The 27160-nt window shown below is 42.6% G+C and overlaps 1 protein-coding gene and 1 long non-coding RNA gene across 3 annotated transcripts in view; one reads left to right on the forward strand and one right to left on the reverse strand.

Moving 5' to 3' along the window:
- CHST8 (carbohydrate sulfotransferase 8) overlaps nucleotides 1–27160 on the reverse strand; it is a 214770-nt gene that overhangs the window by 163382 nt on the left and 24228 nt on the right. The gene's annotated exons all lie outside the window — the stretch shown is intronic.
- Nucleotides 753–4854, forward strand: LOC140519210 (uncharacterized). Its single transcript, XR_011972125.1, has 3 exons — nucleotides 753–873; nucleotides 3306–3411; nucleotides 4521–4854. It is a non-coding gene; the product is annotated as an uncharacterized lncRNA (long non-coding RNA).

A 27160-nucleotide genomic window follows, 5' to 3' on the forward strand; every position in this document is an offset into this window, starting at 1 on the left:
TACCAGACTACCCAGGTATGCTGCAAATGATATGAAAGAAATGGAGGGAGGAGGGGAGAAGGGCTAGACTGGGAGCCAAGAGAGCTGGGTTCAGGTGATCCTGAGCAAATCACCTCTTCTGAGAGACTTTCCCCTTGTAAAGGGTGTAGGAGCAGAGTGTGAGGGAGGGGGCGGGGTAGGGGGCGGGGTAGGGGGCGGGGCTCAATGAATCCAGAAAGCGTCCTTTCCGCTGGGATGGTCTGTGCATTTATTTTTTTATATTTGCCTTTGCAAACACCAATCTGCTCCTTTTCCAGACCAAGCAAAATTTATTTCTCAGTTATGTCACCATAGAAATCATACATTTTAGTGCTGCAAGGGAATTTAGACATCATCCCTTGTATAAGAGATGTAAGAAACTCAGGCCCAATGACTTAGGTTACTTGCCCAGGGTCATACAGCTACAGGTGTCTGAAGCAGCACTCAAACCCAGGTTTTTCTAGCACCAAATCTGGCTCCCATTCACTGCAGCGTAGTGACTTTACTAGTCTCTTTTAGCAACAATTGGGGATTTTACCTCAGCAGCCTGTCCCTACCTTATGGAGCATAGAGCAATGCTAATCATCCCTGCCATCTGTGGGATGTTCCCTGAGTATCTCCACTAGTCTCCCTTGAGTGACCTTGGGACAGCATGGCTGGGCTCCTAAAGGATCCAGAATTCATTTTTTGTGAATCACCTATGCTGCTTAGCTCCTGAGCCACACCTACCTCCTGTTCCTCCATGGGGGAATTCAGAAGCCTGGTGGTGCCCAGGTTCTGAATCTCTGAGCTACTGTGAACATTAAGGGCAGAATGGTAAACACCTCAAGGCCTCCTAGGAAAGAACGAGTTGAGGTGAGAACATTTGGCAGCCAAAAGAAATCCTATGGGAACAGCTAAAGTTTTACCAGTCCCACACTTTAGCATAATCTGCCCCTCTTCCCCACCCCCACCCTTTTTTTTTTTTTTGATCCTCACAAACTCAAACTAGGTAGGTGGAACAAGAACTGGCAAACTTATTTTGGAGCTGCAGAAATTAAACTTTAGAGAGGAGTAGTTGAATGACCCTACTAGGGATCCATAGAATGTACATACACTCTTTGAGAGAAGCGACCAGTTTCATTTTTTTTCTACCTGTATCCTCAGTAACTTAAATAGTCCCTGGCATAGCATGTGCTTAATAAGTACTTGTTGACTGTTGATGGTTGGACGACCTTGGGTTGTTTAGCTTGGAGACATGAAAGTTGTCTTCAAGGATTTGAAGACCTTTACATGGGAGAGAGGGTTTGACTTGCTCCATTTGGGACCCAGGAGGGAAGGACTAGAAACAATGGATAAAAGATATGGGGAATTGAACTTGGAGTAAGGAAAAACTTCCTACCAATTAGATCTGTCTGAAAGTGGACCAGGCTGCCTTGGGGAGGGGGTGCGGGGGAGCTCTCTGCCTTTGAAGTTTTCAGGCACAGGCTGAATGAACACCTGTTGGGAAGGTTGTAAAAAAGGCTTCTCAGTAGGGAAGAGACAAGATGAACTCCAGGGTCCTTTCCAATTCTTAGATCCACAATTCTGTCAAGGCGAAATAACTTCTCCAAGGTCTCAGAGCTAATTAACAGGAGGCCCTTGATGAGATGAATCCCAAGTCCCCAGACTCCTATTACATGTTGCTTCCAGATGCTACCTGAATGGCCTGGGGGTTAGGAACTGATCATTTGACTGAATAAACCAGAGGTTCCCAAACTTATCTGGCCTACCGCCCCCCCTTACAAAAAAAATTACTCAACAGCCCCCCTGGAAATCTACTTTCTTTAACTCTTTAATGGTTTTTTTGAAATGTGTGTCATTTCAAAAAAATGTGTATTTTTTAAATGACTCATTTAATAATTTGTTGTAAATTTGTGGGTTTTTTCCCGCATTGAAATTTTGATGATGCAATATTGTATGAAGAAACTATACAGTATCATATTGTAAACAAGTCATTAGATAGCACACATCCCTACTGATGCATGCTGGACTTCCTGACAATGAACTGCTCCCTCACCTGCCAACACTTGCTGATTAAGATCTATCAGAGGACTTGACCATTGATCAGTTATAACTTCCATTTTGTGTTTTTATTTGGAAAATAATGTAATCACTATGACTAACTCTGTTATATAACTGATGAAACATGTATGAATGGTTTTTCAAATTTTTCTCCTTCTTTCCTTATGCTTCCAAAGCCCCCTTATTTTTATTCAACACCCCCAAGTGCTTTCCACTACAGCCCAGCTTTGTTTCCCATTTTGGGAACCTATGGAATAAACCCTAACTGAAGAGCCATTTGGGGGGGGGGGGGTCTGTCAAGGAGATAGAGCCCAAAGTACATTTTAGCTCCATCCCATGTAGGGTGTGATAAGGTGTTTGTCCCAGAGTGCCAACATAAGCGGGGGGAATGCTTCCTCCCCGTATGGACCACTGTCCTTGTGGTTCTCTGTTGGTCCACACTGCCAACTCTCACCTTCCCATTGATATAGTACATCTAACTATGTACATCTATGTGAGTAAGAGGCTGCCCTTACTCCAGTTATGCCCAAGATCACACTGCTTTCTACTCTGTCCCCCTCCCCTGCAAAGAAATTTGCCTTGGGAGCAAGGATTCACAGAATCTTAGTTGAGCAGGAAGAAACATTTGAAGTCATATAATAGCTTTTTACAGATGAGGAAACTGATGTACACAACGGTTAGGTGACTTATTCAGAGTCACGTTAACTAATAAGTGTCTGTCACAGAATTCTCCTGACTCCAAGTCCAGGGTTCTAGGCACTATGCCATACTACCTTTCCATTCCTAGTTACTACTCTGGCCATGGCACTGTGGAAGCCTGGGAAAGTCAAATCTCTTGCGCAATCTGGAAGAGTTTAATGTGCTTTATTCGCACATCTTTTATTCCTCTGGCAGTTTTAAATGAAGGGATGTTCAGTGGTTAAGCATTTAGCCTCACCATAAATCAAAGAGTTTTAATACCTGGTTCACATTTAATTCAATTTAACAAACATTTGTTACTATGTGCAAGACACTGAACTTGTGGAGACAAGGAGTCTGAGGAACACTGGGACCTGGTCATGCAAACTCCTCTTGGATGCATACCTCCGCTTCCTCCTCAATTTATCACAAATAATGTTTATAATCTATCCTTGGGTTGATCTGCTTCTGAGACAGCTGTTCAAAGGGACCATTTGGCCACTGAGGTCAAGTTCACTTCTAAATGGTTCCTTGAGACAGGTCTGCTCATCCCTTTCTCTGTCCAGAACTCACTCAGCTGGAGTCCAGGCAGGAAATGATTTTGTCTGATAATCTCTGACCAAGAAGATCACACCCACTCAGAGTGCCTGGATGCCCTGAAAGGTCTGCCAGGTGAGCCAGTTTTTCTTAGCTGCCATTACCACTGGGCACATCTCATCTTCTTCTTCTCACACAAAACAGTTCAGTCTACCCCTGGGAGACAGGCATTGAGCCTTTGGGCTGCAAGTAGTTTAGAAATACCTTCTTTGATCCCTCTCCATGTCAATACACAGCTGGGAACAGCAACTTGAGGAGAACTGGTCTACACAGGAGCCTTCTTACAGGACTCTGGTGTATTTATAGATACCTTTTCCTTGGAACAGTCAAGAACTTAAAAATGAAAGTTACTGACCTTTCAGCTCATGCATAATTAAGGCAACTTCTAATGTTGTCCACGTAAATAATAAATGACCATTGTGTGGATCAATGCCATCTCTTGTTGTAGGAGATACATTTTTAAGTTAAAGAATTGCGCCTTTAATAGGGAAATTTGATGCGCTAGCAACTACTGGTTGATCTTTGTACATTTTTCAATTGTAAATTGCACTTTAAAAATGCAAACAATTATTAATATTGATTTGGACTAAAACAATATTGAATTTCAATATATTTTTAGCTCTTTTATGAATTACCCTGTGGAACCAGGCTGATTATGATAAAAGAGTATTTGTATGCTCAATTTCTTTGCAGTGAGAAACCTTGAAGAGGGTTAGATGTGTTCACACAGATGAGTGGTGGAGGGACAAGAAGACTACCTCAAAACTTCCCAGACATAATGAATCAGCTTTCCATTCAATATATATTGCACTTGGGTCTCCCACTTGTGTTTCCTCCCTTGTGCATATGTCCATACTAATTCTGGAGATTGCAGTGGTAAGCATCTCCACCAGATGTGGTCCACAAAACAGCAAGAGTGCCTTTAATTAGAGAGGTATGGAAGGGTCCAGTGTGTGCAATGCACAGAGGTCCCAAATCAAAAAAGCCCCAGAATTTCAGGGGTCATCAAATTCAACCTGTGCCTAAACAGCAGCTACCTCTGCAACATCCCTGATTAGTGATTATCCAACCTCTGCTTGGAGACCTCCATCAACGCGGAACTCACCACCTCCCCCAGCAGCTCATTCCCTAAACTGAGCCAAAATCTCTCTCTGAAACTTACTTATTTATTGCTTCCCTTTAAGGTTTCTGAGACACAGCAAAAAAAGGTGCAGCACTTCTATCCTGTTGCTTCCAAAACGAAGACAAAATCTGGGAAACTCCAGGTGTCCCAGGAAAAGAGAAGCCAAGAGCCACTGTATACTGATATAATCCAGAAACATTTAACCCATCAGTGTCTCACAGCGAAAGATGCTTTAGAAGAACTCATGGATTTGGGCTGCCTGCTTGCTCAAGGGGCGGTGGTGGGTGATTTGAAAGGCCACTTTCCTATGCAGTCCCACCTACGTGAATGTGCTTTATGCTGTCTTTCATGGGTATCAGCAAACATGACCGATCCTACGTGGCCAATGAAAGGAATCTGTTTTGCTTGATTGTGCTTATTTATTAGAAGGGGGTTCTGGTTTTTGTTTTTTCAATGGAAGGGGAGATGAGAAGGAGAGTAATAGATTTTTGTTCATTAAAAATATTTTTTTAATAAAAAAGTAAACTAATCCTGAGACCATCCCAATGACTAGGATTATAACAGGTTCAAGAATGTATTCCTCTGGCTTCATTCAGCACTTAGCCCTTAGACCTTAAACTTCATTTGGAGCCAGACAAACTTTTCTGACTATTGAGACTGACACTATCTCCTCACCCTGTAGCTGCTCTCTGCGAAAGGGTTTTCAGTTACCATGAAATGACAGAGGAGGCAGAGAAGAAGGACAGAGAGTGAAGGTAGGAGTCAGGAGGCCTGGGTTCTAGTCCTGGTTCTGCCATGACCCATCATTCAGTCACTATTTATTAAGTAGCTAGGATACAGTCAACACTGACCAGCAGCAAATCCTTAAGTAAGTCACTTTAACACTTTGAGTCAGTGTTTCCTTATCTGTCAAAGAGGGATCATAACACCTGCCCTGCCTATTTGACAAGGCTGATGGTGGGGAAGAAACAAAATAATGCCAGTGTTGTTCATCCTTCATTTTCAAAGAGGACCAGTGACATCACAGGTGATGTCTTAACTCATGTGTGAGTTTGATTTAAGTGAGGCAGAGGTACACAAAGTCATCAGCCTCACTGTCTTCCTGAGTCACTGAAGTCCAATGGCAGGACAAAAGTCAAGACCATTGGGGATGGCCTGGGATGCAACGGATGACCTTGGTGTCTCTGATGTCTGACCAGGCTCTGAGTGCTCCACAGTACCTGCTTCAGTTGCTTTAATGGCTGCTGGAACAAACTTCTTATCTGCCCATTCCCCTGGGGGAAGTCTTCATGTGCTTGGGGTCGACACACCCCTAACTCACGAAGAGATTTGTCAGTTATCCCCTGCCAACACGGTTTTATCTCAGTATGGCCACTGCACATGCTATAGCTTCTCGGACCCATAGGAGAAAGTTGGGTGAGCAGGTGGACACCAAAGATGGATGAGCAGCCCTCATACCAGAGGTATTAGTCCTCCCTTTACACCCCATACACAAATAGTGGATAGAGAACTGGACTCAAGGCCAGGAAAACCTAGGGTTAAATCTTACCTCTGACACTGTCTGGCTGTGTGACTGTGGGCAAGTCATTGATCCTCTTGATGTTCTAGGCATCTGTCTAAGGATAAGTTACAGAGATGGTGCTCATCTGCACTGGTAGATAAAGTTTCCTCACCAGGAAGTTCCCCATACCAGTGAAATCACAGATCAGGCAACTATCTTCCCTCCAATGTGCAAGCTGAGAAGCAGCCTAACTTCATGGATAGAAGACCAGTCTTAGAATCAAGAGAACCTAATTTCAAGTAGCATAATTGAAAGAAAGAGGGTCGAGTGTGGAGTTAAGAAGTCCTGGGTTCAAATTCCATTTTGGCATTTACTACGTATGACACCTTAGGCAAGTAATAGAACCTCCCTGGGCCATAGTTTTCTTATGTGTAAAATAAAGAGATGGGACTGTAAGGTCCCTTCTAGTTTTAAGTTTATGGTCCCACAAAATACACAAATGATGTGACCATGAGTAAGTACCCTCTCAGTGCCCCAGGAAACCTTTAAGATCAAGTTATCAGGAGAGATTTTACAATTTGCATTAGTGAAGGGAGCTTCCACACTGTGATTTCTCTATAGTTAAGAAATGATGGGATATGCTGTATATTTGGAAGGAATAGAAAGTGGTGCATAGTAGATTTATAGTTTCATGTACAATCATCCTTTTTTATTGTACTATTCCATAATATATAAATGCTTGTTTTATTCCATAAATTAAAAGTTAAATTAAAAAAAGCATGGGACCAGACCAAAAAGAAATTAAAACATGCAGGTCCCAGTTCTTTCCCTCAAAAAGTTTGCAATTCCACTGGCGGTGAAAGGCAGTGAAAGCATATACACAGACATGTCTAATGTAAAGTAAGATGCAACCAGGGCAAAGAGATGATCTAGATAACTTACTCTAGGAAGTTTGAGGAGGGAGAGCTAACTCCTCTTTGAATGGGGGAGGGAAGTAAAGGAGGAGTCCTCTGGATCACAGAGTCTTCAAGTTAGATGGGATCTCCAAGCCAATCCTAACCCTCAATTCATACCTGCCCAAGAATGTCCCCTACACCACACCTGACAAGTGTTTGTCCAGCCTTGGCTTCCGGGGAGGGGAAACCCATGATCGCTGCGAGGCAGGTGATCTTGCCTTTAAATAACTCTAACTCCACTCCCAACACTAACACCTTAGTTCAGGTCCTCAACCTCTCTTCTGGACCATGGCAACAGTCTCCTAAATGGTGTTCCCAACTCTCGGCTCTCCACGTAGTCAACTGCCCATTCTGCTGCCAAAGGGATTTTCCTTATCACAGGTTTGACCATGTCACTTTCCTACTCAGAAACTCAAGGGGTTCCCTATTGCCTTCAGGATAAAATGTAGGCTGCTCTGTTTAGTTTTTAAAGCCCTTTCCAACCTGGCCCCAACCTATCTTTCCAGACATATTGGGACATTACTTCCTATCCCACACAATGGGATTCAGTCAAACTGGTCTTCTCTTTGTTCCTCGAACGTGATACTCCATCCTCCAGTAACAGCACTGGACATCTCCCAGGCCTGGATACAGCCCCTCCACTTCTATCTCATATCATCTGTTTTATTCCTTCAAGACACAACTCAAGCTCTACTTTCTACATGAAGTCTTTCCTGAGCCCCACAACTCCTAGCATCCTCCTCCTCCCTCCCCTCCTTGTATTTAACTACTTTGTATTTATTTTTATTTAATCTGTTCATATTTATCAGAAATATACATATATACGCACATATCTATACTTGTCGCTCCCAGTAGAATGTATACTCTGCAAATAGGGATCATTTCATTTAAGATATTTGTATCCCCAGTTCCTAGTATAGTACTTGGTACCTAATAGGCACTTAATTAATACTTGCTGACTGACTGATTGAAGTTTGTCTAGAAATATCAAGTCTAAATCTTACTTTTTACCTTCTACCCATTGCCCCTAGCTCTGTTCTCTGGGGCTAAGCTATCTGCTCTAAGCAGAATAAATCTAATCCCTCGCACAGGTGACATTCTTTCAGATAATTGAAGACAGCTATCATTTTCCCCCTAAGTCTTCTCTAATCCTCCTATGGCATGAACTTGAGCCTTGAAAGATGAGAAGATTTCAGCAGGCAGAGATGAAGAGGGAAAAGCCTGCATGAATGCATGGAGCAGGAAAGGATGGGCAGGTCTAAGAAGTCCTGTCTGGGTAGAACAAAGTCACAGAAGGAAGCCATATTGGAGGACAAAAAGGCAACGAATGTAGATAAGCACTAGGTTGTATATTTTATCTAGAGGCAACAGGGAACCATTAGAAGTCATTCTAGACACTAGTGAACTAACCATGGGCTCTTCTTCCTGGGGCAGCTCCCACACTGAGCTTTTTCTCCATAGAAGGGGGGTACAGGCTGAGACAGAAGAGGACTTTTCAGACGAGATGTGCAAGAGCGAGAGAAATGTTAGAATCAGGCTCTCAATAACACAAATTGATCAGGTCTCAAACTGACTGTGGTTTCTAAAATAACTTTATCTCTTTTTTTTAAGATTACCAGCATCAAAAGATTCAGTCACATACATTTCTGTGTTGGACAATAAAGATGTTTCAGAATTGTCCTCAGGTGAGTGCTCATGTTAGGAAACCACGTCCATTACTCCAAGAAACCTCTACATGTTTCTGAAATCACAGGGCTAACTAGAGTGTGGGTGGTTCCATAGCCCAAGGGGGCCTGCAGAGACAGGTCATTGGACTTACTGCGTCTGTAGGGGTGTGCAGATACTTTAGTCATAGCCATGTGCCCCTTGGTCTGGGACCCAATCATCAAAAGGGCTTGTCTGAGTTTAGGAAAGGTCAGACTAACCAGACAAAATGATCTATGATTTCTGATTAACCTTTTATTGTTAAAAAAAAAAATTCATGCCTGGTATTTTTAAACTGACAGAAACACAGCAACCTCTTCCAAAATCAGATTGTGAAGGTGGATATCAACTGGGAAATAACTTGTGAGTCATGATTAGGGAAAGGTTGAAGCCATCTAAGATAATGATGAATCTAGTCCTGCCACTGACAATTATCCTCAGGGGAATTTTTCTGTTTTGAACAAATCTGCTAAGTACCCCAGGAGTACTCTGACAAGGAGAATTAAGCTTCTGCCAAGGTTGGATTTTCTAAAGACAACAGCTTTTATTGCACTCCTACTGTATGCAGTAGGCTGTACTAGCTGCTAAGGAAGAAACAAAATTTAGATAACATAGTTCCTTTCCTCAATGAGGTTGCATTCAAGTGTGCATATATGGAGATGGAGTACGAAACTGGGGAGTGAACAAAATAGTATTCTTAAGAAATAGTTTTTTATATGTTGGTATATATAGATAGAGGAAGAGATAAAACATACACTGTACCCCATCTAGCTGGGCACCATCATGCTTGATTTTAAGCCTCCTGGCTTTGCAGGACTCTGCATGAAATCAAGTCTTTGTTTTGTCCCAACATGGCTAGTGAATATGTTTTTACACAAACCAGCAAGTGGATACAGAAACACATAGGTAGTACATGCCCCTGATAGAGTGTGTATGGCACACACCTGTTTTTATGGCACAAATGTATGTGAGGATGTTTACAATTCACACCAAAGTGCCCATTGCCTTTTTCATGTAAGTCAAAGTTACAGTACAAAGCAGAGCCTACTTGTTAGCACTGTTGTACATTCGTCATTTTTGAAAAGGACCATCATGATGTCATCTGTCCCCTTCAAAAATGAAACATCATGATGTTGGGGTAAAATATCTGATGGGTAGGTAGATGTCTTGACTTGAACATGAATTAGATTTAAGTGAGGCAGAGTTGCACAAAGTCATCAGCCACAATCTGTCTTCTGAGTCAAAGTCCAGGGGCAGGACAAAAGTCAAGGCAACTGGTGATGGCACAGGAAGGCCCTGGCATCTTCAGTGTTTAACCAAGCTCAAAGTGATCCACAGCACCTGCCTGAGATCTCTTTATGGTCGTGTGAACAAATTGTTCTCATCTGCCCATTTTGTTGGGGTGTATGGGGTGTTCAGAGAGGCCTAGCAGGGCTTGCTGAACCCCTTCCAGGGCTGCTCATCCATCTTGGGTGTCCATCTATCACTCAACTTTCACCAGTGGCTCCAAGAAGCTATAAGTATTTGCAGTGGCCACACCCTGGTAAACCATTCCAGCAGACAGGCTAAACTAGATGGAGGGTAACTAACAGGCCTCAAGTCCTCAAGCGAGTAAGGGGGATGTCTACCCCAAGCATGTGAAGATGATGGGCCATACTGGAACAAAAGGGTGAGTGAGGGGAGTGTGTCCTTCAAGTCTTCCTAAAGCCTAAACCAACCAGCTCCTTAGGCTTAGATCTAGAATTAAATAATCCAGTCAATCAATCAACAAGCACTAAAAAGCCCCTATTATATTCTAGCAACAGTACCAGGGGTTACAAAGGTGGAAGAAGTCTGACCCTCAAGGAGCTTACATTCAATTAGGAAATAACAAATACAAATAGAAATATATACCAAATAAATAGCGGCTAATCTGGGGTGGGGGCAAAACAGGCCGGCACAGGAGGCTGAGAGAATCAGGAAAGGCTCCAAGCAGAAAGTGGTATTGAAATTGAGCCTTGAAAGAGACCAGGGATTCTAAGAGGAGGGAATGCTATGGTAGCTATTGATAGCCATGGCGCACAGGCAATGAAAAGGCTAGGAGAGGGGAGATGGAGTGTTATGCAGAGGACATAGTCAGTTTGGCTGGACCACGGCACGAGTGCAGGGAAATGTGCAATAATATTATTGGAAAGGTAGTTTGGAATCCGATTCTAAAGGGCACTGGATGTCATAATTTATATTTAATCCCAGAGGTAAGAGGCAGTCACTGGAGTTTGTTGAGTGGGGGAGTGACATAACCATACCTAAGTTTTAAGGGAAATCATTAGGATAGCTATGTGGAGGATGGACTAGGGTGGGGAGAAACTTGAGGCAAAGAAACCAGTTAAGAGGTTATTCCCCTCCCCCCCAAAAAAGGGTTATTGCAAATGGTCCAGGCAGAAGGTGATGAGAGACTGAACTAGTATGGTGGCTATGTAAGTGGAGAGGAGATCTAATGCTTCTCATTTTACAGAGGAGGAAACTGAGGTCCAGGTAAGAAAAGCAACTTGCTTGAGGTCAGACAGGGTTCAAGTAGTAGAGTCAGAATTCAAACCTTGGTCTGCTGAAACTAAATCCATTATACCACACTGATTCTCAGTAGCTCTGAGGATTCAGGTTACAGGTAGGTGCAGAATATGGCAGTGGAGGAGCTGGTGACCAGAGAAGAGAAAATAAAGCTCTATGTCCCTGAAGCCCATAGCTCAGGCTGTTTCAAATCCATAGTGAGCAGTAAGTTTATGGGCCTCCCCTTTCAAATGTGGAGTGACTTCTGGGAAAATAGCTCAGGAAATCAGCATTCTCTTGTCTTGGTGGAAAATTTTGAGGAATCTGGCACTTGGGGTATTTGATGGAAGTGAGTACTAGCTTCCTACGGTAATAATACTATCTGCTCCAGTCCTAAGAAACTCTTGATTATAAGAAGCTTTTTACCATTCCGACTCAACATTTTCTGCAAAGGGTCATTGGTTGAACCTATTCTGGATTCACCATCTTTATCTCTTATTGTTAAAATCACAGACTTTCAGAGCTAAAAGGTCACCTAGTTCAAAAGCCCTCTCCTACGCAGTAATCCCTTTTTTAGCATCCTTGAAGTTGGTCACCGATGCTCTGTCTGAACATTCCCAGTGAGATCCCCACCCAAGAAGGTAGCTCGCTGATGGACACAGGGGTGGTGTCAAACTCAAATTGAAATGTGGCCACTAAACCTTTTTTAGAATGTCTGCAGCTTGCTTATTAACATTATCTGTGTTCTACTATAGTTGTATTCATTTTGTTAAATATTTCCCAATTACATCTTAATCTGATTTAGGCAGCACTGGGGAGCCTTGTGGGAAGTATGAGGGGTCCACATATGTTTGACACTTCTGGAGTACTGCCATAACTAGTGTAAAGCCTATCAGGGTACCAATGTCCTCCCCTGGAGAGCTCATAGGAGTATAGGATCATAGATTTAGAACTCAAAAGGACTTTGGGGACTTTTCAGTCAACTCTCTCATTTTTATAGAACTTTTATAGTTCAGGAAACTGAGGGCCAGAAAGTTAGGTGATTTGCCCAAGATCACATAGGTAGAAAGAGAAGATATTGAACCTAAATATTCTGACTCCAAACCTAGTGTTCTTTCCTCTCTACCATGTGCATTTTCTTTCCTGGACAATCCTAAGACATTAGCCAAAATACCTTGTGGAAACCACTCTCCTGATACTTCCAGGTGTTCTATCGCTGCCTGTTCACTTAAACCTCAGCCTCACCCCAAAACTATCTGTCAAAAAACTCAGCAATGTCTCTCTACTCCCCCAGCCAACCTGCCCACCAAGGTTCCCTCCCTCTAGGGCTCCTTGGTAGAGTATTGTTTTGTAAACAAGTTATTACATGCACATATTCCTGCTGATGTAAGTTCTGTAAAAGTTGTCGTGGGTATGATACTGAATCAATTAAGGAGGTTTATTAAGTGGATTGCCTGGCCACAGAGAGAGCCCAGTGAAGACTGCATAAGATAAATTTGTAGGGGACACAGAAGCATTTTGTGAGCTTTTGTTGGATAGGGTATGAATTGCAGTGAAAGCAGTGAAAGGGGGATCAGCCAATGCTTTGGCTTGGCAGGGCAAGTTTGGAGATAGGATAAGGAGTTAAAAGCCTAGAGAGAAGAGTTGAAATAGTTCATACCAAGGTGTCAAGATGGGAAATGGAGGAAAGTGTAGCCAGTGCAGGAGTGATGACCTGGTCTCCAAATGCAGTTTGACTAGGTCAGAGTACAGGGCAACTAGCATCTCCCTGGTTCTAGATGCGCATGCCTCTATTAAAAGCCTAAAATCTTTTTTTGTTGTTATTGTTGACTCAGGGGGACATTGCAGTTCAGGAAAACTCAACATGAATTGTCCTCTAGCCTGCCTCTCCCATCCTTTAAAACCCAAATGCAATAATTTACAATTACACCTATTTAATATCTTGTTCAAACCTGTCAAGATCCTTTCAGATCCTGACTGTTTGCTCACCATCCCAGCCTCGTGTTATCTGCAAATTTGATAGGCATGCCATCTACACATTTATACAAGTCACTACTAAAAATGTTGGGCAACTCAAGATGAGGACAGAGCTCCATGGCTACCTCCTAGAAACTCTTTTTTTTTTTTTTTTTTAGCTAGACTGACCTTTAGGTAGAGGACTCAATCTGCCACCTCAGCAAAGACCAAAAGAGGAATGAGAAGAACAAGAAGAGAGAGATTTAGCCTGGTATAATAGAAAGATCACCAGTTCTAGACACAGAAGACATGGGTTCAATTCTTACCTCTGATAACAGTTGGCTGTATGACATTGGGTAAGTGCCTGAACTTTCCTTGGCCTCAGTTTCCTCAAATGAAAAATGAGGGGGCTGGATTAGTTGGCCCCTGAGGCCACTTGTACCTCCAGATCTAAGATCCTAGGAGCTTTCTGAAGTGAAGAGGTGGGCCTGTCTATGCCACAAATGTTTTCTCTGTTGCCTGCCCTTTATACTTCCCTGCCACATATTTCTAGAGCCCTTTGGGAATTCAAAACTAATTTTCCACCATCATTAGTGATGGAAATATCTTCGTGCTGCCTTTCATTAGAGCAAAACATGGGAATGAGGAGAAAGGGAACACACTCACATCCTCCTCTCACTGGTAAAAGCCATATGCAAATAATTAACTGAGGCATGGAGCAATAATTAAAACTTCCACAAAATCTCCTCATTAAGGGAAGCTGTGTCTGAGCCAAGGGAGAGGTTGGTAAGGACCCCTCCCCCACACTGCACAGATGGTTAATTGTGGCCCAGGAGGAAAGGGCCCTTGTATTCTACTGCTGCAAACTGAAGACAGGCTCAACCAGGCGTTGCTCCCAGACCGGGATCCTCAGTTGGTCCCCAGTGATGGGATGAACTGACTGCCTTGGCAAGGGGCCTGGGGTCATTTCAGGAGCCCTGCCCTGGACCCACTCACTGAGGACACATTCTGAGATGTGGGGGCAGTGCAAATGGGGGGGGGCGTCCCAGAAGTGGAAGCCACAACATACACTGTCTGAGCAAGTCAAATACAGCTTAGCTCTCCAGCCTCCTCTCATGTCTTTGTTTTACAAGGGCAGAAGCCAGACAGGTGGGAGAAAGCACATCTTTTGAATATATCTTGCTATCACCTGTACACACAACTGATCTTGCCTTGCTTCCCCTGAGCTGTGCAACAATTTGCAGCAGGTAAAGAATAAAGATCCTTGGTTTTATTTGTGTAACTGTGTGGCCAATGCAAGATCAAGACTAATGAGTCTGAAGCAGTATAGTATGCCACCATACTGGAGACTGATGTCCAGGGATTCAGAAGTACCTATATTCAGTCCTTAGCTCTCATACTTTATTGGCTGTGTGTGTTTGCTAATTTCTCTGTGCCTCAATCTCCTCAACTGTAAAAATCCCTATAGTGATATTTGTACTATGTATGTCCCAGGTCTGTTGTGAGAATCAAATGAGATTATGGTTTACAAGTTACTTCACATGCATTAAGTTCTATATATATGTCACACTTTTTATTATAATTATTCATACAGAGCCACATGCTGTCCAGGAGATGGGTTCCAATCCTGACTGTGCTACCTTGAGCAGTCATTTCAACAGTTCCTGGATCTCAGTTTCACCATTTGTAAAATGAGAGATTTGGGCTAGATAAATGTTAAAAAGCCATTGCAATTATACATTTAGAATCCTGTGGTCTCCCTGAAGACTTTATTACAGAAGATTTTATAAACAGAAGATTTCACGCTGTGAAACCTTATCCATTGATGGCCATGGGTCATGAAGGAAGCAAAGTCTCCAGCCATGGTAAGCAGAGCAGAGATGTAGAAAGAAGGGACCAAAGTGAAGATACGTAGCAAACACTATGCTTGTCCAGCTCTGCACTAAGATCAGCTTAAGCCAATCAATTCATCATCAAGCATTCACTCCTATATGCAGGCACCAATGAGCTAAATTCTGAGGATACCAAGATATGTCAAGACAGTATCTGTCCTCAAAAACCTTACTTTCTAATGAGAAGGATAACAGGCACTTAAATAGTTGCATACAAGATGTATTTAAAGTAGATGGAAGCTAACTTAGAGGTAAAGGCTCTAATGCTAGAGGCATACCAGGAAAACCCACCTGCATTGTGCTTGAGCTGCATCTTAAAGGTAGCTGAGGATTCTAAAAGGTGGAGGCAAGGAGGAATGCTTTCTTGGCACAAAGGATAGTCATACAAAGACATGATGATGGGAGATGGAGCGTTCATGAAGTAGGAAAAGTAGAACAGTAATGGTTGGCCTGTGGAATGTAATAGGGCAGTAAAATGTAAGAAAAATGGAAGGGTAGGAAGACAAGATGATGTCAAGAAAAGTTTTAAACACCAAAGAAAGTATGTTATGTTTCATTCTAAAGGTGGTAGAGAGTCACTGGAGTTTGCTGAGAAGGTAGAGTTGATAAAAGAGTCCTCACCACTCTGACTGGTGTTTCCCATCTGTGGTCCACACCATGGAGGCAACTAAGTGATGCTTCCTTTAGGATAGAGAAACTGGGAGAGCATATTTTCTGGCCTGGATTTAAAACTCAATACATAGAATGTGGCCCATAATCTGCATCCACCACCAGCCTGAGCATAGCAGACTCCCATGTGGAATCTAAGGAGACAAGTCAAGCTAACAGGGAGCTCAGGTGGATGGGGCTAGCTCCAGATGCCTGATTTAAAAGTCCCCAGACATCTCCAGCTGAGTGCAGCAAATTGTTTGGAGATTTTTGCCTGCTCAGACCTTCTTTTTGGTCCACATTTCACTTTCTCAATCCTTTCCTGATTTACTACTTTGGCCCATCTGTCTGATTCTATCTCTAGACAAACAATAAAACAAAAGTATAAATAATTATTTACCATGTAAAAGCTATGGGAAAGATCACAGCCAAAGTCACCCTTAACAATCACTAAAACTACTGACTTCTCCTCAATTCTGGAAACACAGTCCTGCCATTCATTCTTAGGATACTAATTTCTCAGAAATTCGATTCATGCGTCTTTGCAAAATAATGGTTAAATAAACACAGTTCTCTTAATACATTTGCTTTTTCCCATCTTCAGTCAGCACATTTAACAGTCCCTCCAGAATGACAGTTAAGCTTTCAGTCTCTTTACATACCCCTCATGGAATGACATTTAAATTGTCACTCCAAGATGCCATTCCCTTTTAAAGATACAGGAAAAGTATTTTTACAGCCTCTGTGAGAGATGCTTTTGAATCTAGGGTTACACATGTGTTTTGTATAAACCTACATATGCTTGTTATCTTTTTCATAAAAATGTAAGCTCTTTAAGGGTTGGCACTTTTTTTTTTGCTTGTGGCTTCATATCTCCAACACTTAGCACAATAGCCTGGCATATAGTAAGCATTTAATAAATGCTTCTTTGCCTGACTGACATGTGCAGTGGAAAGAGAACTAGATTTGGAGTCAGAGGATTTGGTTTCAAATCCTAGCTCTGTCACTAACTACCTGTGGGACTTTGGACAAGTCACTTAATCTCTCTAGGCCTCAGTTTTCTGATCTGTAAAATGAAACTGGACTAGTTGACACTTAAGTTCCCCTCTGTCTTTAAATCTATGATGTGTCTGCCTAATTTCTGACACTGGCTCTGATATTGACTCTAGAACACCCCGCCCCGCCCCCGTTGTTCTAGCTCTATCTTCTCCCTACTCTCCAAGCAGGGGAAGAGTCAGCCAGAATCTGTGGAGTTTGCTTAGTCACTTAACACCAGTCTGGGACTCCCCCAGGGGCAGACGGAACAATACTGGAAAAGCACATGACCACTATTGTTGTTACCAGCAGACTCTAGAGACAGATTGTTTCTCAGAGCTGGGCAGGGATGACAGGTGATTGACAGGAAATGCAGAATTCACTTTGGGGATTCCCCATCTGTTCCCAGAAAGGAGGAAAAACAAACATGCCTCTTTTTGTTTTTCATCCTTTTTCCAGTGCTGTCCCACATGACTCTGGATGAGTTCTGCTCATCAGTTCGACTATGAGTTGGTGTGCGTTGCACTACGAGCAGCCCAGAGATTGGGAACAGCTTTATGGAAAGCCTTTCTGCCCACCTGCCTATGGCTGCCCATGGGAGGAGGCTAGAAGAATTGGGTAAGCAACTCTGATTTCCTCAGGCTGGCTAACTCAGTGTAAGAAAAGTTACCAGACTTTTCATACCTCTTGACCCAGAGATTCCTCCAATGGAGCAATACTGTCCCTCCCCCAACCAATAAAGTTACTGACAGTTGAAACAGACTCAGATGTATAAAAATGTTTGCAGCAGGATTATTTGGGACAACAAAAAGCTAGACACAAAATATGTATCCAACTTTTGGGGAAAGGCTGAATCACTTGCAGTATATGGATAAAATGGAATACTTTATGTCATAAAGAATGATGAATAGAAAAAACCCAGAGACATGGGAAGACTTTTATGAAGTGGTACAGAATGAAGAAAGTAGAGCCAAAAGAACACATACACAATTACTTCAGCAATGTAAATAAAATCAACCTGGAGGGTCAACATACTGCCAAAGCTAAAGGACACATTCCCTCCTTTCCCTTAACAAGCAGTAAACTAATTGTTTTAGTAGAACGTACTTTGTAGATGGGTTTGTTTGTTTCTTTGTTGGCAAGTATCCTTTGTAACAAAACAAAACACATCAATAATTTAGAAGGAGAAGAAAAAGAAGTTGCTATTTCCCTGGATTATCTGTAACACTGAAGAACAGGATGAGGTAGCTGAAGTACTATCTTCAGTCTGGGATACCATACTTTAGGAAAGATGTAGACAAACTAGAGTATACCTAAAGGAAGATAAATATGTCAGCAAAAAGCGTCCCACAGGAGGATCGACTGAAGTAATTTGAGGTACCTCCCAGCTGTAGGTCTGTGATCCTATGGACCTCTAAGATGAGCAAATGAGATCACTAAAGCCCAGGGAAGAGATGATTTAGGAACAACACAATAATCGTCTTCAAGGATTTCAAGGGCTTCCATGTGAAAGATATTAAAGTTATCCTTGGCCCCAGAGAGAACTAGAAGTTAACTGGTGAAAGTTAGAGAGAGGTAGATTTTGGCTCAATGAATGAAAAAACTTCTCAAGGATTGGAGCTGTCTAAAAGTAGAATGTGGTACCTTCAGAGATAGTAATTTTCCCATTAGTAGAGTTCTTCAAGTGAAGGTCAGATGACCACTTGTGATGGACAATGTAGAAGGGATGACTATTCATATAACTGTTGGACTAGATGATATCTGAGGTCCCTTTTGATGCTGAGATTCTGTGATTTTGTGGTGGAGCATCAGGCAGGCTTCTCCAGAGTGTTCTGGGATGGAACTAGGATGTTACCTAAGAGGTCAATTTAAGGAATAATTGGATAGCCAAGGCAGGATTGACATAAATGAAAAAGTGCAAGGATCATAACTAGGCAATGAAAAGCAACATACTACAGGGAGAGGTAGTCTGGTACAGGGGGGAAAGCACTGGCTCTGAGCCAGAGGACCTGAGTTCAAGATCCATCTCTAATATTCTGTGTGACTTTAGGCAAGTCAGCAAATCTCCTTGGGCCTCAGTTTCTTCATATAAAAATGAGAAGCTGGACTAGATGAACTCTTAGGTCTCTTTCAGCTCTAAATCTATGAACTTGAACTGGAGGCTGAGGCATGGAAGAGTCAACAATGAGCTGCAATGCCACCTGAGGGAGCTGGCAATCCAATAACTAGTCAAGAGATCTAGAACATGTTCTGTGTTTCTTTGTGTGTGCACATAGACCACAATGCCCAGATTTGTTTTGCTGCTGTGACATAGTTGGCCCTGTACATCATGACTCTCAAATGCTCGAGATAAGTGAGAAGATAAGAGAATTCTTAGTTTCCTTCAGTGAGTTGAAGCCATCAGACCCAGATAAACCACATTCCACATTACCCTCATCAGAGCAAATCTAGAGTATCCTGTAGAGTTCTGAGCCTCACAAGTCAGAATATGTACAGAGAGGGCACACTTTTCTACCCTGGAGATTTTGAGGAAGACAGGATTTTAATGAATGTGTATGGAATGAAGAACCATTGTCTAAGAGCTTTGATTTTCCATCCCTTGGCAACAATCACTTAGATGCAGTTTAGGATGGGAGATGATTGGAAACCACACCATACAACCACTGACAGAAGGAACTAAGTTTGCTTAGCCTCAAGAAGAGAATATTTAGGGAGGACAACATGGCTGGTTTCAAGAATTGGTTGTCATGTGAAAGACCTATTCTGTATAGTCTCCAAAGGCAGAATCAAGAGCAATGAGAAGAGGTTGAAGGGACGCCATCTTGAGAGATGTGAAAAAGAAAATACTTCCTGACAAGTAGAGCCGTCCCAAAGTGGAATAGGTTTGCTTCAGGAAGTTGTGAGTCTTTTTTCAAAGGCCTATGAGCAACTGCTAGCTGAACATTTGTCAGCAATATAGTAGAAGGGATTTCTAATCGACACTAGTTTGATAGTGGTGATAGCTGAGGTCTCTTTCAACTCTGATATACGATTATTCTACAGGTCACACTAGCCACGTCTCCTATGTTAAGTCCAGCAACTTCCTCCTCAAGAACTACCTTTAGATCGCAGTGGTTTCCTTATTAGCGGCTCCAGACTATCGCATATGTCATACAGAGCTCCACCGGAGCAGGGAGAGCTATGGCATGTGTGAATAGAAAGCAGAATGGATAGGTCTGTTAAAAAGAATTTAGATCATGCATGTCAAGTATAACACCAAAGAAAACACTGTGAGGGCCTTCAAAATGAATGTCTTAACACAAGAATGAATGCAAGCCAGAAGAAAGCTCCCAGGGCCTTCAGGGTGAGACAGAACAGAACCAGGACAGCCAAGCCCCAAGGCATGGTTCTGCTAAATTAGCAGCCAAGTTGTCTCAGAGGCTGGGGGACAGGAAAGAATAACATTTGGTGCAGCATGGTCTCCATTATTGATGAAACCAAGGCAAGTAAACAAGTGGATAATTTTAATTTACTTATTGATCCTTTCCAAGTAAATATTCACATTTATTCCCAATCAGAGCCCATTTGTTTATATTCTGGCCCCCTTTTTCATCAGCTGGATCAATGGCCCTCTGAAGAAAGCATATACGCCACATGCAAAGAGGAGAGTATTGATCTCATATGCATGGCTCTGTAGCAGCTGTCTGGAGGAGGCAACTTGAGCTCTAAGTGTGTTCTCAAAGTCAAATCCCAAGAAATCAAATTGAGTCCCAACTTCCTGTACTCATCATGGTTCACAGAGTTTGTATTTCTCTAAAACACAGGTGCCAGAAAAGACATGGAGATACTTCTAGGTTGCATTTGTCTCACTGTCCCCTCTTGTTCTGCCTGTGAGGCTTCTCCTTCTGCTCCATCTTGCTCTCTCTGACATACTCAGAACTCATCAAATGCAATTTTCTGCTTTTCATCTAGGAGTTTGGGTGGTTTTCTGGCCTGCTGGGAGTGTTATTCAGAGGGTAAAGGTGTACTAAACACCATAAACACCCTCCAGCCAATCCCAGATGTTCAGAGAGCCATCCAAAGCCTGAAGGTTGGATTTGACTTCAAGTGGGATTAGAGATGGATGGTACATTCTTCTACCCTGGGGAATTTGACAAGACAAGGCTTTTGTGAGGAAGACAGGATTTTAATGGATGTGTATGGCATGGGGAACCAATGCCCAAGAGGTCTGAGCTTCCATCCCTTGGCAACAATCACTCAGATACAATTTAGGTTAATTCTATTGCACAACACTTCTGCATTCATAGCAGCTTTCAAAATCCCGGACACAATATCTGGAAATGCAGAGTCATGGAGACGAATGGGACTTGGGAATCAATCATCCTTTCCCCAGCACTGAAAATCAAAAACCAATCTTCAGATTTCTGGTTTAAAGTATATGAGGTGAAGACCAACTTCCTTTAGACCCTATTGTTTTAGGATAAGATGAAGTGATCTTAAAAAGTACAAATGTTTCTCCCTTTGGATGCAGGGTCATAAATCACCAGGTCTTCTAAGCCCTCTCACTCCTATTGATCCCTTCATGAACTAAGCCAGATGGGTTCAGATATGAGCATGATCTAATATTCCCCTTAGCTTGATTTATAGATTTCTTTGTGCATTACCTGGGCATAAAGGAGTCTTGCATTATTCTTTTTGTGGCAGTCAAATTAAAGTAAAATATTCTCATTGACCTTTAAACCTAAAAAAAGAAAAACACAAAAAACCGGGGACGTTTTCCAGCATGTATTAGAGAGATCTGGCCCCTTTGATGCCAATTAAGAGTTTGTGATTATAAGAGGGGCCCAGTCATTTGTGTTGTGTGTAATGGTTTAATTTTACTTTAAAGCACGTGTTGGATAAAGAAGGAGCAAATAAGCTCTATTAAAAATACCCTCATGGAAGAAGAGAAATGGGGGGTAATTCGGCCCCATGTGTGCCTTAATTTACAGAAATGAGCAAGGATTCTAAGAACTCAGCACAGTTCCTTTCTTAGAGGAAAGAACATTCCTTTAAAATGCAGCGAGGCAGAAACCAAAAGGGAACAGGACTGAGCTTTTGGGAGAGGTCAATTTGACCAAGACAGGACCAGCCTTCAAGGTCATTTGGATTAATGAATCAAACTCTGGACATGGTTAGGCAGGCTTGAAGTTTACATACACACCAGCTGGGACTAAGGGTGTGCTCACAGTCAATTCTCATTGCAAAGTGAATGTTCAAATTAAGAGAATAAATTTTGCAAGCTATGATTCCTCCTCTCTCCAGCCCGTAAAAATATTTGAGAAAAAAAACGGAAATAAAGAATCTTTGCCCCCCCACCCTCCCACACACACACCATCCATTAAGGATGGATCAAATGCTATCTGAATCTAGGGATTTTTCCTGATTTCTTCTCTCATATGAACTTTATGGCATCTTCAGTGTATTACACTAACATACTAATGTGTATTATAACTACTTCTTTATCTCCCCTCTTGCAATGTGAACTCTTTGAAGGCAAGACCTATGTGATTTCTCCTTGGGTCACTCCCAGCACCCAGAATATTATTCTGTATGTAGACTGATGATGCATTTTTGAGGAGGAAAAGAAAGAGCCTGGAAGGAAGCTTTGACATGTGATGACAGAGCTTGTGACTTTCTTGCTGGAAGCTATGCTAGCATCTTTTTTAGATTGGAATCCTCATCCATCTCCCCCATCTCTGACTTGTGTCTTCCTCAGGGATTTTCTGTGTAACTCCCTCTAGGCAGGCTCTGAATTCACTGCAGACACACAAGGTGACACTTGGACCCTGTCCTCCTACATCTCAGAGCCCGTCTTCCTTTTCCTTATCCCAGCGTCTGAGAAATTAGAGCAGTAGCACAGCTAGATGACCAGGCCCTTTATTTCCATTCACTTTCTTCACAACCCAAAGCAAATAGCAGGAAGAAGGAAGCTCTTCTTTCCAGGTTTCTGTGGCTACTCTCCCTTACTTGTGGAGAAGTTTACTTTATAGGACAGGATTTCAGCCTCTAGTCCAGGGGTGGGGAACCTGCAGCCCTGAGGCTCTCTAGGTCCTCAAGTGTGGCCCTTTGACAGTGTTCAAACTTCACAGAACAAATCCCCTCACTAAAAGGACTTGTTCTGTAAAACTTGGACTCATCAAAAGGCTGCACCCAAGGACCATGTGGCCTCTAGGCCATAGGTTCCCCACTCCTGCTCTAGACACATTCCCAATTTGTACCTAAGTGGTATATGCCTTCTACAGCAATCCAGACCAGTTTTCATTGAGCCTCTCTTTAAAGACAGTTCATTCCACTTTTGGCCAGCCCAAAGTTGGTGAGACTTTTTTACTTGTCCAGCCAAATTTTGCCTCTCTGAAAGACCTTCTAAGACCCTAACAATGGCTTTCTTAATTCAGACAAAGATTATATTAGCTTTTTGGAGGGTGAGGAAGGTGAGTCTGTCACACTGCTGACTACTGCAACCTTCTGTAGATGTTTTGTTTTTTTTCTCTCAAATCAAGAATTGTGGCTGCCCTCTTAGGAGTGAGCAGTCCATGGACCAGATGAGCATCCAGATAATTAGGCACTTATTTTGAAAGAAAGAACTATGGTAGGTCATAGACAAGAATGGAAGGCATGGATAGTTTGCCATTTATTCTACAGTGCTTGGCAAATAGTAAGTATTTAATAAATGCCTATTGATTAGCTGATTATGCACTGTTAGAGTACCCACAGCACAGAACCCTCAAAGTGTTATCGTGAAAGAATTGCTTCTCCCTCTCCCAGGGTCTCAGAGATAATTGACAGCTTCTTCCAAAGTGACTGCCCCCCCATCTCCCGCAAAAAGTGACTACTGCATTTTCTCAAGGAGGGGGGAAGGGCGGGAGGGAGAGAATTTGGAATTCACAATTTTAAAAAGTCAATGTTAAAAAAAATTTACATCTAATTGGGAAATTATTTAATGAGAGGAAGGAAGGAAGGAAGGAAGGAAGGAAGGAAGGAAGGAAGGAAGGAAGGAAGGAAGGAAGGAAGGAAGGAAGGAAGGAAAAGAAAAAAGAGAAAGAAAAGGAAAAGAAGAAAGGATGGAAGGAAAAGAAAAAAGAGAAAGGAAAGGAAAGGAAAGGAAAGGAAAGGAAGGAAGGAAGGAAGGAAGGAAGGAAGGAAGGAAGGAAGGAAGGAAGGAAGGAAGGAAGGAAGGAGACTGTCCCTCATGGATAACTGACTATCCAACAGTCTCAACTTACATATGATCTCCAGATTCTTCCGATATGTTCCCAAACTAAAGACAAAAACAGCCTGAGTCCACAGACAGTAACTAACCATGGAGGAGATGAGCAATACAGTCTCTGTACTTAACTAAACTATGAAACTTTTTTTTAATACATAGATTTTGATGTCCATGTGTGCCTTAGGAACATTTTAGTCTTCAGTAGGACTTGTTTGTAAATTCACTATTTTATTTCTAGGGAGACTTTCATGAACTTAATTAAGTCTCATCCTTTAAAGAAATATCCAATAGCTCAAGCCAAAATCTGACAAGTCAAGCTATGAATGGCTCTAGAGAAGAAAACCAGTTCATTGAAAATACAGGAATATTTTATTCTAAATTCCTAATCTGTTAACTATGAGCAGGTTCAAGACTCGGATGGAAAGCAAGGGAAGAGAGGGAAGGGAAGGGAAGGGAAGGGAAAAAGAAAAAGAAAATGAAAACATTCTCATTTTGCTGTTGAAGGTGATGTTTGGAGTCAGAAGAACTGTTTCAAATTTGTGTTTTTCTACTGAAGACCTCTATAACTGGGGCAAATCACTCAAAATGACTCCCTGGGAGGTGAATTTCCTCATCTGTAAAATGAAGGGGTTACACTAGATGGTCCTTTCCTGCTCCATACCTATTAGTGGTCGAAAGCAATGTGCCACATGTGGAATGACGTCATTGAATTTCAGGTCTGACTGTCATAACTGGCATCTGCTGAGAATGTCTGTTGAAACCTAAGAACCTCCAGTTCTCATAGCATGGACAAGTCATCTTAGTCTAGTTATTGTGGTCTCTCTGGGTCTCCATGCTCAGGGGTGGAGTGGCAAAAATCCCTCATTTCTAAGGTCCCCTTTGAAAAAAAAAAAGAAAACTTTGAGAAGTCTAATTCAAGAGTGAGAAAATTAATTTCTATGCCCTTTCTCCTCTTTCAAACCAAAAATTAAAAATCCATTGCTTCTAAGGTCCCTTTTAAAAAAGAGGAAAACTGCCACAATTTATCTTTTTTTTTCACAAGTCTAATTCAAAAGTGGGAAAATGAATTCTTTGCCCCATCCTCTCCCCACCAAATTAAAAAAGAACAATCTAGGACAGATCAACAAATACCTACTGAAGTAAACTTTAGAAATCTCTCATGCAAAAGACAAGACTAGATGAAGATGCAACCAAGAGGATATTTGCACCAACTTAAAGCTAGAGCAGTACCTGGGCCTTCTCCAATGAGCAGAAGAGGCAATGCAGCAGGTGATCACCCAGAGAAAGAATGACCTGCCTGCTCAAGCAGGTCTAGAGTCTGGGGAGTCCAGAAATTTACAACTCTATTGTTCTGAAGAGCTTCTATTCCTCAGGGTTACAGTTGATATTTTTTCTCATTCTTCAGCACCTTCCAGAAGATATATGTCACCTGTAAACCCTCAGAACAGAATAACTGTGAGACCAGTCACATTCTCACAAATGTACCCTTTTGGTACAAGGGAAGCTCAGTAAGGGAGTGTGGATAGCTCAGTGGAGACCTTCTTTACCGCTACTGCAGTCATAGGCTGGAAGAGTAGGGAAGTGAGATTAGGAGCTAGGACTGACACCAGGATAGCTCCTTATTGCAGTGAACTACTGAATATCAGAGCTGTCTGGGGTCTTAGGGACTTTCCTGTGGATTACAACCGTTGCAGAATCATAGATTTACTGAGCTGAAAGGGACCCTTGGTATCATCTCATCCCAAACCTTTATTTTACAGATGACAAAACTGAAGCACAGAAAAAGGGAGTAATATGTCCAAGGTCACACAGCTTTCTCAGAAGCAGAGCCCAGGTTTCCTGACTCTCAGTCCATACAGCCTCTTTGCTAGAAACTGTCTTCCTTTGGCTGTCATGTTTCTGGGCATGGCTTAGCTCTCATGTTCCTCAGTTCAGGTTCATACTGAAGGACTATGTGAACCTATTCCCCTCTAGAGCACCCAGAGCCTGATGCAGCTCACTTTTGCTCTGTCAGCCCAGTCACCTGTGAGCTGTCTCCTTCTTTTGTGCTGTTTTCTCTTTCACCAGAATCTCTGGGCTCCATTCCTTCCAAACTCCAACCCCTTCTCTGGCTCAGGCTCTCTTCTATCCTTCCCTGAAATTCTTTTCCCAAATCCCCCTGACACTATTTCTGCCTCCCTAGTCAAATTCCCCCAGGTACCCCTTTCCCCTCCCTTTAAGCTTTCTTTCCTCATCCCTCCAACATTGCCCCTTTCATGGATCCCCTTCTCCCTCATTTCCAACATGTTTTGTCTCTCCTACACTCCCCTCTACTTATAACTTTCCTAATCTTTCTCTCCCCAGCCCCTCCTGAAACTCTTTCTTCCCATCCCTCCCTGAAATCTCTGCTTTTTCCCTCTCCTACCCGGACCTCTCTCTATCCCCTAGATACTCCTCTTTCTCCTCACAGTCTCTATACTTTACTCTTCCTATTTCTGTAGGAAATCTCTACCTCTTTTTCTCAGGAATAAAAACTATAGTGACCTAATATCAGCTTAGAGACTCTATGGTAGATTCTGCCCCTGCCCCAGGAACAGCCCACACCCCAGCCAGTCCAAGATGATGGATGTTCTGCGTGGTCCATGTCTGTCTCCAGTCTCTGTCTCCAGAGTCATTGCAGGACCCAATCTTCATCCCCCATTGTTGTTCCATAATCAAATTCCATGCTCCGTTCTTTCCCCCAAATCCCCAGGCCTTTCAATCCTGATCATCATGTCTCCTCTATGTCCCAGATACTCACACCTCCTCCACTCAGAGCGGGCTATGCAGTCCCTCGTGTCTCTCATCAGACCAATCTCCCTCAACTGTATTTATGTCCTTTTGCTTCCCCTCCCTCTTTGTTCTATGAATATTATTCCCCTGGCCCAGGCCAGCCACTCATGGCTCTCCTTCCTTGAATGAGCCTGGTCTCTGTGGAGCCGCCTGATTCCCTTCCTTCCACATCCTTCATTTCTGAAGCTGCCCAAGGCTGCCCAAGAACATCACACATAAATGGATCTCTAGGGGCAGTGGGGACAGGTCTGATATTAATATTTGGGGTGAAAAAAACCAAACTGGGAGGGGCCAGGGCATGCCCAGCAATTCCACTGGCATATCTAAATTTGGTGTATGAATTCTAGGATCATAGATTTAGAGCTGGAAGACAACTTAGAGGCTATTTTGTCTACCCCATTTCATGTTACATGGGGAAGCTAAGGCCCAGAAAAGTTAAGGTCA

The sequence above is a fragment of the Notamacropus eugenii genome, chromosome 1 (assembly GCF_028372415.1).
Source record: "Notamacropus eugenii isolate mMacEug1 chromosome 1, mMacEug1.pri_v2, whole genome shotgun sequence".
In the NCBI taxonomy this organism is placed as follows: domain Eukaryota; kingdom Metazoa; phylum Chordata; class Mammalia; order Diprotodontia; family Macropodidae; genus Notamacropus; species Notamacropus eugenii.